Source organism: Fukomys damarensis, unplaced genomic scaffold, assembly GCF_012274545.1.
Source record: "Fukomys damarensis isolate Sample0158 unplaced genomic scaffold, DMR_v1.0_HiC HiC_scaffold_16, whole genome shotgun sequence".
NCBI lineage: Eukaryota > Metazoa > Chordata > Mammalia > Rodentia > Bathyergidae > Fukomys > Fukomys damarensis.
The window spans coordinates 94,808,522-94,821,837 of NW_022900928.1; the positions used below are offsets into that span (position 1 = coordinate 94,808,522).

General features: G+C 40.8%; 1 long non-coding RNA gene across 1 annotated transcript; it reads right to left on the reverse strand.

The window, feature by feature from the left end:
* Window positions 1-254: 254 nt before the first annotated feature.
* On the reverse strand, window positions 255-1,989 carry LOC117286355. The gene is made up of 3 exons (XR_004517503.1): window positions 1,735-1,989; window positions 1,322-1,434; window positions 255-1,070 (listed from the first exon to the last, which is right to left on the reverse strand). It is a non-coding gene; the product is annotated as an uncharacterized LOC117286355 (long non-coding RNA).
* Between the last annotated feature and the right edge of the window lie 11,327 nt (window positions 1,990-13,316).

Below are 13,316 nucleotides of genomic sequence, written 5' to 3' on the forward strand. Positions count from 1 at the left end.
GGAAAAGCAAAGTGCACGGGGATTAGATTTTTAAAAGTGTGTAGAAGGATCAGTAGAGGTGGAAGAAAGGATGTTTTTGAGGCTATAGGGAACCAATGGAGTATCAAACACAGAGGAATCCACAGAGGGTGGTGCACACCAATTGTTCCCCAGATACTCAGAGAAAAAGAATTGAGAGAAACTGAGTCTTGGGCTGATCTGAGCAGCCAAAACAAAGGACTTCCAGGACATTAAGTGTTTATTCATTACAAGTATGGGAAGGAGGGATACTGGGCAGGCCTGGGGATGCCTGTTGATAACAAATGTCAAGCAGGTGGGACTGTAGAATGAGGGCACAGCATATCCGTGCTGAAGAGAACAAATGGTTAATTCAGAGGGAAGGAATTTAGCTGGAGTGACTTGATCTTGACTGGGACTGAACTCATCCAAGCGCTGCTACTTCCAATGTTACACAGCTGATTTATGGAGGGGCAAGAAGCTTCTGCCACTATAGCCTGCTAATACTGGGAAGAGGTCACTGCTACAATTGACCACTTTGGTCTCTCCCAGGGTGAAGCTCAAGAAGTCAGTGGGGAGACAACTCTGCTGCTCTCAGAGGCCAGGAAATAGTCCGGGAGACCCAAGCATGCATAAACCTCACAGGAGGCTGTGGGCAACAACTCAAGGCTAGGAGAAAAGAACAAAAGGGACAAGGGCTTCCCCAAAGGGCTGGCATAAGAATGCCTGGTAAGAAGCAAAGGAGTGATCAGCTAGGAAAACACAGATGTGACTGGTGGCTTGGCCCAGGATTCAGGGAGGAAGTCAGAATTCTTGGGAATGTGAGGGTCAGGGTGAGCAAGTAGTAAGAAGGCAGAAGCCTCAGGAGCATGGAACTGGGACCGTGACTAGGAGAAGCTGTCTAAGTCGGAGGTTGCAGGATCTTGGTCATGAGGACTGTAGTTTCTGAAGATGTAGAACCAAAGCACAGAAGAACCAAGGAGCAGGCCCCAAAACAGGAGAGGCATCAGCACCCATCTGGCCATTGCTCATCATTGGCTCGAATTAGTGCACAGCCCTTCTTCTGGAGAGCTCTGTGGGAGCAAACAGGAGGAGAGAAAAACAAGACAGAGAGGGTTGGGAGTGAGGGACAGGGTGGAGACGTAGGGAGGGGAGAGAGAACAAATGTCAGTGCCAGGGCCCCTCTGCACAAAGGTAACTCTGCTCAGGCTGAGACCCCTGGGAGATGAGGAGGCTCCTGCCTGGGTGAGGATAAAGTAGTGAGTGTTCCTGGGGCTTCAGAGCTGGAGGGGAAACACCCAGGGCTGCCTAGGAGCCCACTGACCTCCTGGCAGGAGGATGGATCCATTCCTCTGGCCTGGCTCGGTTCCCTTGGCTCCGGCCTGCTTTTGTTCCCACCATCCTGAAGTATATTGAAGAAGGAGGAGGAGAGAGAAGCTGGTTCAGGAAGAGGATGCAGTAAAGACAGTTTTAGCAGACCATTCTGACAGCCCTCTCTCCGCCCACCTCCCACATTCACATATGTTTGTGCTGGGGCAGTGTCTCTAGATGGCCTCAGAATGAACCTCTCCCTGGCTGGACCACCTTCCCTCCCTCGCCTTCACTGTCCTGGCCTTTCCCTTGTCCATTCTGGAAGCCTCACATTCCCTCCTCTCCAGCGGGGGTAGGGCACTCACCCACCCGACCCCACAGCCCACCCTAGGAGCCAGCTCCACCGAGGCTGTTTCGAAGACACACTTGCCATCTGTCTGTCTTTAGCTCCCAGGATCTTCCTGGTTCAGCTCTAGGTGCTGGTGCTAAGGGCTGGGATTGAGGAAACGGCCTCCCCTCTTCCCAGGCCCACTTCCATGTTCTTGGAGGAGGAGCACTTCTGTCCTCTCCCACTCTGTCCCAGACACAGGCACTGTTGGCTCTGGGTGGAGCCTGTTTATCTGTGGGAGACACTCAGGCCTCTCCTTCCTGTTTATCTCAGCTTCTCAGGGAGGAAGAGGGAGGCATCTTCATCAGCTGAGCAGACTAGCTGTTTGTCTGCTCCTCTTACCCTGCTCTGTGACCTTTTTCACTAGGTTCCTTTATTTCCAGAATATCCTCCCCTCTCTCCTTTTTATTTGATTGAAATCTCTTGGTTACTGTCATTCCCAGGACAAATTCTGTCTTACCAGGGAGGGCCCCCAGCTCCATGTTCATTCACACTGTTCCCAAGCATGCCTAATTGCTGCTTTCCGGGGTTCATGGCCCTGCTGGTTGTAGGCAGAGTTGTGCATTACAAAGATCATCCACCCAGGAGCCCTGGATCTGCTAATTATTAGCTCTGTGACAATAAACAAGCCACTTAAACTCTCAGGCAGGTAAGCAATTTTGTCATCTGGAAAATGAAGGTAATACTTTCCTATGCCACCTCACAGGGACTCCGACCTGCAACAACTCTGCACAGCCTCTTTCTGTACTCTGCACTCTGTTAAACTGATGGCTCTCATCTTCATCCATCTGCTGATGGAAAACTGTTTGGTGGCAGGTATGGTATTATTTTTCTGCACATCCACCTCAGATGCTTTATAAATGTTAGTAGGAATGAGTTGAGTTTCATGTGGGAAAGTCTCCTTCCCACATCATACTGAGTTCACATCTGTAGCCTCAGCAAAGCAAACATACCTTTAAGAGCATGGTTCCTCATCAGTTTCTGTGTCCTTATCCAAGGCCAAATGGAATTCATTAGGATGGTCGTGGTAAGGACATCCTGGCAGGATTTCCTGAGAGCAGCAGCTGAGCTAGGGCCGGGGTGCCCTTATGGGGATGGAGGTGGGTGTGGGGGAGGAAGCTCCACAGATGGAGAAGTAGAGAAAGCTAGGGTGTCAACTGGAGCAACAGTAAAGAGTATGAGAAGCTCATGTAGGACGTTGAAAGTTTATGCAGTGGAACATAAGGCATTGAAAAAGATGCAGCTTTGGTAAAGGATGTGACAGGATGAAATAATTTCTACAAAAGGCAAAAGTGGTATTGAGGACCTTGACTGAATAAAAGACAAAGACAGTGGCTATCTGTAGTGTTGCAGAAAACAGCAAGTGAGGGCCTGGCCTGGGATGCTGGCAAAGGGGGAGGAGTGCCTAGAAAGAAAACTTCATGCAAGAGAATCAAGCCACGGACACTGATTGATGGGAAGTGTTATGATAGACTCACGGATGAGCTCCAAGTCACATTTCTACAAGGCTATGAGAACAGTGATGCCAGCAGTAGGAAAGCGGAGTCTTGGTTAAGGGTGAGCGCGGGGATGGACCTGAGGGAAAATGATGTCCAGGATTACAGAAGCCTTTGGTCCTTTGGGCTACAAAGCAATAGTGCCTTCTTGTCCTCAGGCAGCCCAGGACTCTGAGAACAAACACCCGTCTTCCTTCAGCCATTTTCCCCTCCCCACTCCTTCTCTATCAGTGAATCCCCTAAGCTGATGTCTCTCCTTAGGAAAATGATAATGGGGACACCTCAGACTAGGTCAGAGCAAACTGGTGGCTGCAGAGGTCAGCTGGTTAGAGCGTGGTGCTGACACACAGGAGTCCTTTGAGGCGAGTTGGTGATGTGTGACCTTAACCCTGAGGGGAGCCAAAACAGGTGGGATGAAGTTCTCTCTTTGTTGGAGAAGCTCAGCCAACTACGGGTGGCAAGGAAGCTTACTGTTTCACCTTCCCCTATCCATTTGCCTCCTGAAGGTAAAGAAATTCTGTGTCTTGATCCTGTGTCAGGAGCAGAGCTTCCTGTTATGTTCTCAGTCCTGCTTGTGCTGGGTCAACCTCACCACAGCCATACTCAATCTTGCCCAGACTGTGAGCCACCACTCAGAGCTTTATGGCAAGGAAAGGTAAATTCTCAGTTAGAACAGCCACTGCATTTATCTTCGTAGACTGTGCTTCTTGCTTACCTTCAGTGTTCTGTGCCACCTATTTTAATTTCAAGGTCATTACATCAGTAAATAGGGAAGGGTGGAGGGGGTGAAGGGAGGGCAGGGATAAGGGGAAAAATGAGATCCAAGACCTGTCATGTAAAGATAAAAGAACCCAATGATGAATGTAACTGTACTGTATATCTAAAAACTACCAATAAATTGGATGAGAGAAAAGATCATTACATCATACCATAATAATATCAAAATATCAGTGATAATAACATTAGTATCTACTTTTACAGAGCAATTCCTGTATACCAGGAATGTGTTAGATATTTTGTTTGCATATATTTTTTTTCATTCAGTCCTCACAGCAATTCTTGGGGGAGCTAAGCACTATTATTTTCTCTATTTTACAACTAAGAAAGCTGAGGTATATGGAAATGCAGTAAATTTATCCAAAGTCATAAAAATAATAATTATCAGTACCAGGAACTAATAATAATTAATAATTAACAATTGAGCTTACCAAGGATAAAGCTGCATTCACTTTGGAGTTTCTTTACAGTAAAAAATACTTCCTCTATCTAACTTGTCTTTTAAAACTATCTCTCATTGCTTGGTCTTCTTCTGTGAAGGAATTAGGAGTCATTACTATCCAAATTGTTAAACATACAGTTTCACCTTGTATTAGTTACTTTATCATCACTGGGGCAAAATACCTGACAGCCACAATTTAAGTAGGGGAGGTTTGTTTTGTACAGGTTTTAGTTCATAGTCTACTGGCTCTGTGGCAGAACAGCATGGCAGAGGAGCGTAGCAGAGGAAAAGCTGCTCACCTCATGGTGGTCGTGAAGAGAGAGAATGGAGGAAACAGGGGGGCAGAACATCCTTCTTGTTCATACCCACTGTGACCCATCTCTTCTGACCAGACTCCATCTCCTAATAGCAAGTCAAGTATAGATCCCCATCATCCAATCACCTTCCAAAACCCCCATTTCAGTGTGAATAGGGATCCTGGGGAACATCTAGATATAGCATTTTTGAAAGACTGTGAGCTTTTCATGTGATCCATAATCAACTACTGTCCATGGTGCTTCACATGTGAAAATGAAGGACAAGATGTTTGTTGTCATAGAGTGAAATTCTGTTGTATATTCCAGTAGCAAAGTACTTCTAGGGTCATTTGTTTACAGTGAAAACAAGTAGGAAGTTACCTATGAAAGAATAATTGACCAGAATTTGAAGGAGCCAGAGTAAGGAGGTGGGGCCCAGGGGCAGGTCATTAGTGGTCTAATTTGAAATGACACTTCTCCACCCCTAGCTCCTCTCTTCTCTCTGCTTCCTGACTGCCATGATGTGAGCAGATTTCCTCCTCCAGACCTATCCACCATGTGTTTCTGCCTTGGAGCCAGCCAACCAGGGACTGTAACCATGAGCCAAAATGATCCTTTCCTTCTTTAAGGTTGTAGGTGTTGGGTACTGTGTATCAGTGATGGGAAAAGTGACTAAGAAACCTTACAGGCTTTCTGGCTAGAGTAAGGGTTTTGGTCATGAGGTACAACAACAGAAAAATTAACTACTACATCACAACATCAGAAATATGTATGAAAGGAAATGGCAGGGAGTTGACTGGAACTAATAGGACCCACTGCAGGGCAACTCAGGCTACATGGCAGGGCAGCGACCCCTCACTTTATGGACCTTTAACCCAGCTCACCTACTCATACAAATTGTCCAATCACCACCCTAGCTTTTATGCCAAACTTGTTTCTTCTGGGATGCTAATCATTTTTATATGAACTTGATCACTTTATTGCATTCTAGTTCTACTTTCTCATTGCTCTGCTCCCTCTTTTTGGGTGAGCACCTCCAGTTCTTCAGACTTAAAGCCTGAGCTTAATGCAAAGAATTAAGTGTGTGGGCACTCTAGGGATTTTGACTGAAATTCACCCTAGATCTTCAGCTCCTGGAAGACTCAGGTTAGGTCTGATCACCTACATCCACACCCACAGAGTTTTTAGTCTCTAGAAATTGTAAAAACTCTGTGTTTTATTTTTAATTAATAAATACAAATTATGTGCATACATTGTGTATAACATATTGTTTTGTAATATGTACATGTGCGAGATGATTAAATCAAGCTGACTCATATGCATTACCATACATGCATTCTTGTGGTGAGAATACTTAAAAGCTATTCTCTTAACAATTTTGAAGAATACAGTACATTTTTCTTTTTTCCTTTCCCCGTCCACATTCTCTAGTTTCCCCTTCCTTTTGAGTAATTTTTTTAAAATTTCACATTGTCTATTATACATTTTGGTCCCTATTCACACTTTCACTTTTTTACAGTGGAGAAACAATGTGATATTTACACATGTGTGTCCAATTTATTTCACTTGAGTATAGATTCAAGGTAAACCCATTTAGCTATAAATATCTCAAATTAATTCTTCTTTATGGCTGAGTAATATTCCATTGTGTAGAAAAACCACATCTTTTTATCTATTCATCAGTTGATGAGAATTTTGGAAGAAAAATAAGGAGAAAAGAAGGAAAAAATGGAAACAGAGATTTTGCAAATAAGGCCAGGAAGAGGAGTTGAATGGAAGGGAAGGGAAATGGAAAAAAAAAAAGAGGAATCAAGATGCATCATGTACAGGTACATATTCCCTATGATGAATTCGATCATTATGTATGTCTAAATTGTACCAATAACATTAAAATTAAAAAAGAATATAGCAACTTATTAGGAACTATACTGCCTATGTTGTACAATAAATCTCTTAAACTTGCTCCTTTTTTTTTTTTTCTGGTACTGGGGATTGAACTCAGGACCTTGAACTTGCAAGGCAGGCAGTGGAACCACTGAGCTAAATCCCCAGCAAACTTGTTCCTTCTTAACTGAAATTATATATCCTTTGATCTACATCTCTCCAGCTGCCCATTCCCAACCCCATCCTCTGGTAACCATCATTTTATGTTCCACTTTTATGACTTGGGCTTTTCACAGTCTACATATAACTGAGACCATACAGTGTTTCTCTTCCCACACCTGGCTTTATTTACTCAACATAATATTCATCTCAAATGGCAGGGTGTCCTTCTTCCAAAAGACTATATGGTATTCTCTTGTGTGTCGGTACCAAATTTCCTGTGCCAATCCATCCACGAATAGACTCCGAGGCGGATTCCCTGTCCTGACCACTGCGAATAGTGCTGCAGTGAACGTGGGAGTACGGATGGCACTTGAGCACACTGGTTCCATTTGTTTGGATTTATGCGAGGTAGTGGGACTGCTGGATCCTGTCATAGTTAGTTCTATTTTTAATTTTTTTTGAGGGATCATGAAACTTTTCCATAAGGACTGTACTAATTTACATTCTCTCCCACAGTGGGTATATGAAGATTTCTGTACAATCACTCAAATATTTTTTAATCTTTCAATTTTTTGATATTACTCATTCTAATAAGTGTGAGATGGTATCTCATTATAACTTTGATTTGTATTTCTCCCAAAATTAGTGAGGTTGAGCAATTTTTCATGTATCTCTTGGTTATTTATACACTTCATTTTGAGAAAGGTCTGTTTGGATACTTTGTCTTTCTTTTTTTCCAGTAGTGGAGACTAAAACCAGGGCCTTCACATTGAGCTATATCTCCAACCTTTTATGTCTTTTTATTTTGACAGGGTCTTGCTAAATAGCTAAAATGCCCAGGCTGGACTGAAACTTGTGATCCTCCTGCCTCAGTCTCCTAGAGTGCTGGGGTTATGGGTGTGTGTCACCATGCCCAGATCCTTTGACTATTTTTAAAAATTTGGTTGGCTGTTTTGTTATTGTTGAGTTATTTGATTTCCATAAATATTTTGGATGTTAATCTATTATCAGATACTTGACTTGTAAATGTTTCCTCCTATTCAAGTAGCTTGTTTCTTCACTGTTGATAAGTTTCATGGCTGTGCCAAAGCTTTTTAGTTTGGTATAATCCAATTTGTCTATTTTTTTTTAATTTGTTGCCTGTGTTTTGAGTTTCATGTCCAAAACCTACCCACAGGTTGTTATTTCTAATCTCCAACATTGGTTGGCTAATACACAAAGTGGATTTTGCATGGAGATTACAAAAGATGAAACTCTTTTGGGAAACATGAATTAAAAAAAGAGAATCAAGCCTGAGTTTAGATACTAAGACATTAGCAAGATGTGTTAAATTAAAAAATTAGAAATGGAATAAAACTGTCAGGGATTGGCAAGGAAGTAGGGCTCAGGAATAAGTTATCTAATCTTAAGAGTGTGGGGTAATTTGCATAGAAAGCTGCCAGCTTGGGCCAGGGATTTAGCTCGATGGTGCTGCCACATGATTTGCAAGCACAAGGGCCTGAATTTACTCCCCAGTACCAAAAAAAAAAAAAGAAGGAAGGAATGAAAGAAAGGAAAAAAGGAAGAAAGGAAGAAAGAAAGAAAAGAAAAAAAGAAAAGAAAAGAAAAGAAAAGAAAAGAAAAGAAAAGAAAAGAAAGGGAGAGAAAACTCCCAGGTCTGTTTGGTCTTTTGTACATCCCAAGACTCACACCAATATTTGATTGGACTTTTTTTTTTCTCATTGAGTTTATTGGTGCATTTTAGGTATACAGTACAGTTACATTCATTATTAGGATCTTGTGCCTTTACATGACAGGTCTTGGTTCTCATATTTTCCCCTTGTCCCTGCCCTCCCTTCACCCCTCCTCCCCTCCCCATTTACAATTTATTTCCATTTTTTCGTTTTCTCATATTTTTTTTCTTTTCCCTTATTACTCATCCCTTACCCTTCCCACTTTCCCTATACCTTTAGCCCTTTGCTTCCTATTTCACATTGTCAATTATATCATTGGGATCTTATGTACTATTATAGTTTTTCACACCATAGAAACTATTTGGTATTTAGAAATGTGTGACTTATTTAATTCACTTAGGAGTGTGTACTCAATATGTATCTATTTTCCTATGAATGAATCTAATTTCTCATTCTTTATGGCTGAGTAGTATTCCATTTTATAGAAAAACCACATCTTCTTTATCCAGTTTCCAACTGATGAGCAAATGGGCTGTTTCCAAGTTTTAGTTATTACAAACTGTGCTGCTATAAACATAGGTGCGCATATATCACTGTGATATGATTCTTTGGATTCTTTTGGAAAGATATCCAGCAGGGGGATGGCTGGGTCAAATGGAACCTCTAGTCCCAGCTCTTTGAGGTATCTCCATATTGATTTCCATAGTGGTTGCGCCAGTCTGCACTCCCACCAACAATGGAGAAGGGTTCCTTTCCCCCACAACCCCACCAACATTTGTTATTGTTTGATTTCTTGATAGCAGCCATTCTTTATGGGGTGAGGTGGAATCTCACTGTTGTTTTCATCTGTATCTCTCAAATGACCAGTGATGTGGAACATTTTTCATATATTTACTTGCTGCTTTTACTTCTTTGTCTGAGAAATGTCTGTTCATTTCAGATGTCCATTTTGAATCGGTCTTTATATTTGGGGGGGTGCTGATTGTTTTGACTTCTTTATATATTCTAGATAAGACCCCTTTCTCTGAGGAAAGCTTCTGCACTGCAAAAAAAACCAACAACAGAACTAAAAGACAACCTACAATGTGGGAAAATTTTTTGACTGGACTTCTTAAACCTTTAGTTAGAGCATCTGCCACTGACAGTATTTATTAACCACTCAGTGAGTGTGTTGGCAGGGAGTAGGGTACTCTGAATTCAAAAGTACTGACAGTGAATGGACTTAAAGCTTTATTCTAAGGATACTAACTGCAGTGTTAAGTATCATGTTTTTTTTAATAAGCCCGTGTACTCCCCACAATCAATGGATTCTTCATGCATTGCAAATATGTACTTAAAATCCTAAATTATATTTAAAAAATTAATAAAATAGTCAGATAATGGTGACAATGAAGGTGATGAAAATGATCTAGGCAATTCATTCCCTTACCTAGTTCATATTTATAAACAACAACATAGTTTTACAGTGAAAGTGAAGATGTGCATTAGTCAATGTAAAAATATTTCCTGTATATGTTAACTAGGTTAATATATATCAGTCACAGTGATGCATCACATAAATCAGTTGATCGAAAGGCACAAGTACAAAAGTCCCAATATTTGGCAAGTATTTTTGACCCCATCCTCAATCTTCAAATTGGCTCTCTTTTGCCTTCTGGCAGAGGACTCAAAACGAAAAGAGAAAGAGGAGAAAGATGGACAAGAGATAAAGAAAGGACAGTTTTCCAGTGAACTGACAGAGCCAAAAACTTACTTTGGAATATTAAATTTAAAAAAATATTATGTTTGAGCCAAGCTCATGTTACTAATCCCTCCATTTGTAAGTACTATTCGATCCCAGTAAATTTTCAAAATAAAAAATGTGCTCCTAATTGTCCCAAAACAGAGAATATTTAAATGATAAACAATGGTGGATCAAAGCATTTGCATACAAATGTCTATCTATAGGTAAGTAAAAGAAGATAGCCTTATGTGAGATACTTAGAGGGGAGTGAAATGCTGCACAGAGGCAAAGGCAGAGTGGTGGTTTCTAGGGAATGGGGATGCGGAGAAGAGGGATTCAGTGTTTAATGGGACAGCATTTTGGTTTGGACAAAGAAAGAGCTCTGGAGATAGATGGTAGTGATGCATGTGTGAAAACATGGATGTATTTATTATCACTGGATTGTATATGTGAAGATAGTTAAAATGGTAAAATTTATGTCATGTATTTTTCACTACAAGTAAAATTTAAAAAATGAATTTTAATGAATTTGAGATTGATAATTGCATCTACAACCCTGGAAACTATTATCTTTACTTTCTTCCTCTTCTATTTTCTTCCAAACCTCAGTTCTTTAACTCCCTCTAAAAACACAGCCATACACACAACCCCCCCAACACACACAAAGACATGCACACCCAACATACACAACCTTATTTATAAAAGGTTACCTCTTGATCCCTGACTGGCTATCTTTTTATTGCAGAATATTTACCCTTTCCTAGAACTCCTAAGAGAGACTGCCCTGCTGTTCTCTTCCTCTTCCCTCTTGAAATCTCAGCCAGCCACATCTTCCCTGGGGTCTACCATCCAATGTTCTGTGTCAATTTTGATTCTCTCATTCTTCACTTGAAATAAAAAATACATATTCAGTAAAAATCTTCAGTTGATGTCTTAGGTAGAAGCGTGATCTAGTGTAAAGATCAGGGATTTTATATCTAGACAGGCCTGAGTTGGTTTGAATGTGTCTTTTATCAGTTAATGCTCATGTATTTTGCATGTACCTTGGGGAAAATCTCTTAATCTCCCTGAACTCTTACTTTTATGATCCGTAAACAATAATCACATCTGCTTAGACAAGATTGTGTCTGTTTCCATTGCTCTTTATATCACAGGCAAACAGCAAATGATAGCTATGATTTCTTGCATGTATTTACTTACATATGATGCTTCAGAGAGTCCAAGAGCAACACTATAGTGTCCATCTATCTACCCAATAAAGGACCAGAGATCGTGAACCGAGTTTTTCCAGTATCAGTTTATTTCACACTTCACTGGAGTATAAGGAAAGGCTACACATTGTCTGAGAGGTTGAAGACTTTGGACAATGTGGACTTTTTTTTGTCAGCCTCACATCCATTTATTTATTTTATAAATCTGTACCAAGTTAATTATCATAAACATTGATTAACAGCTAGACTAATCAGCAAAACATCATAGAAAACATGAAAGATAATTATACTAATTCAAGGTGTACTTATAGATGAACATGGATTTTTTAATAGAAGGTTTTGAGATGCTGAGGTTTTCCTTTCCTTCAACATGAATCCTATTTATCTCTCACCATCCACTGAATGAGAGGGTTCAACAGGTTAATTTGGATCAAATCACATATTTTAAAAAGCACTGGAGTCATTTCTGAAAACTATAAAGTTGAGACTGCTGGATACCCTCACTTAGATGGCACAGCAAGGCCCCCACATAGATATGAAATGCACTTCACAGATGTAGCTTCTCCATGCACTTTCCATGCTGTGTGAGAGAGCTGGCCACCAACTGCATTACTGGAGTGCTTCCTGCAAGGGAAAGGCTGCAAGAAGAGGCTGGACATATACTCTTGGATAAAAAAAGGAAGGAAGATTATGAACAACAAGCCAGGGAAACCTGATTCAGTTCAGAAGGAGTTAGTTATATATTCCTAGGAAGATTAGCTGGAAGATCATCCACAAATGTTCCACGAGAAACAGGAAATGTTGCACATCATTCTCCTTCTATGGGCTCTAGCATCAGATTACAATTAAAACCTCACATCATCCCCTATTTCTCCCTTGCTAAACTCTAACCAGGAAGGAACTAAAATAGTTTTTATAAACTAGAAGGAATAAATAATGAGCGAAAAAAGATACTGACAATGACTTATATTTTCTACTTCAGTCTCCAAGCCTGAGAAAGTGCAAATTAGAGGAGGAAATGTATGAAAGAGTGCAACCTAGAATTTTGGTGGTAGAATAGATTGCCCTTTAAAATTACCTGTAAATGAGAAGTTTCATTACCTAAATTACCTGGAAAAACTACTTGAATTTCCTAAGATTTCACCCAGAGGTGATGAACAAGCTGATAGAGCAGGTTTTGCAGGAATAGCTGCAAGAAAGAATAAAGTCAATTCGGCTTGCAACCTGCTGAGTCAAACCCCCTTAAGAAACCAGGCATGTTACCTACATGACTAAGGACATAGAACTTTATTTCATTGTTTAAGCATGTGAAAAATTAGGGAATTATACTAGGGCCTTATATCTATTAAATCTCTTATTAATACAAATATCATAAAACATTTAGCACTCTTGGATTCTACTTAATGTTTAGTAAGTGTTCTGTGTTGTTTAAAAAATTAATGACAATTTTCTCCTTTGGATAAACAGAAAACAAAACAATGAATAGTTGTTCTGTCTTTCTCTACAATGCCCTTAAAGAAGACAGAAAAATGATTAAGGATTTAGAGAGTGTACCAGTTATGTGCTGCTCTATATTATTCTCCAAATGATACTACCTTTCCCCAAACCCCAGTTTGTTGGTTCTCCAGGCTATGGCTTCACAATTTCAGGGCAGCTGGAGCGTGCTTATTTATGTGTTTGGTTGTGCATGACAGGCCAGCTTAGAGTGGCTCAGACCACTCTTAGAGAGTGGTCTAATGCCTTAGAGAGGTCTAATGCCCATGTTTAGTGGTTGACTGGGTTTGTTGGCCATGATGCCTCAGATCTCCCCCAGTGCAGCCCCTGTAACAGGAAACTGGCCTAGTTTCCATGGAAACTGAATTCTAAGAGAACAAGGACTGCAGCCACAAGGCTCTGGAGACCCAGACTTGGAAGTCATACAACATCATTTCTTCCATAGCTTATTGCTGAATGCAA